We start from the raw sequence: 2227 nt of genomic DNA, 5'->3' as shown, positions 1-2227 counted from the left end.
CCCGCCCCCCGAGGCCACGCCCTGATATCGAGGGGACGGACAGGCGCGGGTGGGAGGTCACGTGGGGCGCGGCTGTCCGCCCACGTACCGTGTGGTGCTTGCTTGCGTGGGGTCTGGGTTGCAGCATCCGCGATTTTGTGTGCAGGATTTGCTGTGGAGTATTTGCGGTGTACCTAGCACGCCTTCCGGCACTATCTACCTCTTCCCGTAGAGAGGGAGAAATTAGCTCCATTTCGAGACAGGAAACCCTCCGCTAAAGGAGAATGTAAGCTGTTGATCCCCAGCTCACACCAAGGGTAAGAGACAGAGGGGGAACAGGGGCCTAGGTAGACCAGCAAATCCCTGTCCGCCGGGTCTACTCAAAAGCCTCTGCATCGGGCCAGACGCGGTGGCTCACGTCTGTAATCCCGGACTCTGGGAGACTGAGGCAGGAGGATCCCTTGAGTCCAAGAGGTCGAGGCTGCAGTGATCTGTGATCATGCCACTGCACTCCAGCCCGGTGGACAGAAAGAGACCCTGTCTCTAAAAATAATTATAATAATAACTTTTAATTTTTATTTATTATTTATTTGACACGGAGTTCCTGTCACCCAGGCTGGAGTGCAGTGGCGCAATCTCAGCTCACTGCAACCTCCGCCTCGCGGGTTCAAGCAATTCTCTTGCCTCAGCCTCCCGAGTAGCTGGGATTACAGGTGCACGCCACCACACCCGGCTATTTTTTTTGTTTTTTGAGATGGAGTCTCTCTGTTGCCCAGGCTGGAGTACAATGGCACAATCTTGGCTCACTGCAAACTCTGCCTCCTGGGTTCAAGCAGATTTCCTGCCTCAGTCTTCTGAGTAGTTGGGATTACAAGTGCCTGCCACCGTGCCTGGCTAACTTTTGTAGTTTTAGTAAGAGACGGGGTTTTACCATATGGGTCAGGCTGCTCTCTTAACTCCTGACCTCGTGATTCTCCCTCAGCCTTCCGAAATGCTGGGATTACAGGTATGCGCCAAGGCACCCAGCCATTTTTTTTGTATTTTTAGTAAAGACAGGATTTCACCATGTTGGCCAGGCTGCTCTCTCAAACTCCTGACCTCAGGTGATCCACCTGCCTTAGCCTCCCAAAGTGCTGGGATTACAGGCGTGAGCTACAGCGCCCAGCCAAAAAAAATGTTTTCAATGTGCATTTTAATGAATAGTCAGTTCAGGGACAGATAACTAGATCTAAGGAGCTTGTTGGCATTGAAGCCGGCCTCATTTATCCCTCTCCCACAGAAACTCTGATTTGTTGAAATCACTGATTTCCCAGAAGATTGACAGCAGGTTGGAAACTTCTTTCTTTGGCATCACAGTGAAAAATTGGGACGCATCATGAGCCTCTTCCAGGCTTTTCTGCAGGGTTTTTGCCCTCTTCTTCATCACTAGGCCCTTTTTCTTTCTGCTAATGTTACTTCCTTCAGTTGTACAAATTGTTTTTGAGTTTTCCAGAATGAGGGCCTCATTACAATGAACTCTCAAATTCTTGTTTGTTATTAATTATTCTTGAAAACAGTACTTGTGAAATCCAAATCACTAATGCCAGGCAGCAGGCTAACCAGCCAGCACTGTTTTGCTGGAATTTGACCTGCCATTTGATGGACAGCCATTCAGGGTAGAGAGGTGTCTTCCAGTACCCTTAAGACAAACAGTGGAGTTGTCTGCATTACTAGGAGTATAAAGAAACAAAGCTGGTTATTCACAGGTTTGTGGGACTGGGAGGAATATCGGAGGCCCTCCAGTTCAACTTTGCAATTCACAAAGTAATTTATTCTGCTTAAGTTTGTGGCAGCCGGAATACTCTGAACTCTTATGGAATCACTCTCTTCAGTCAGAAAGGGTCTGAGAACATGTGAGACGAGTGGTCACTCTCTAGACTCCAGCCATTATTTTTTTGTTGAGACGAAGTTTCGCTCTTGTTGCCCAGGTGGGAGTGCAATGGCGGCAACCTCAGCTCACCGCAACCTCCGCCTCCTGGGTTCAAGCGATTCTCCTGCCTCAGCCTCCCAAGTACCTCGGATTACAGGCACGGGCCACCACGCCTGGCTAATTTTTACATTTTTAGTAGAAACGGGGTTTCACCAGCCGGGCGCGGTGGCTCACACGTGTAATCTCAGCACTTTGGGAGGCTGAGGCAGGCGGATCATGAGGTCAGGAGATCAAGACCATCCTGGTCAACATGATGAAACCCCCATCTCTACTAAAAAT

The sequence above is a fragment of the Mandrillus leucophaeus genome, unplaced genomic scaffold, assembly GCF_000951045.1.
Source record: "Mandrillus leucophaeus isolate KB7577 unplaced genomic scaffold, Mleu.le_1.0 Scaffold195, whole genome shotgun sequence".
Classification (NCBI taxonomy): Eukaryota; Metazoa; Chordata; class Mammalia; order Primates; family Cercopithecidae; genus Mandrillus; species Mandrillus leucophaeus.
This window is presented reverse-complemented; position numbering follows the sequence as displayed.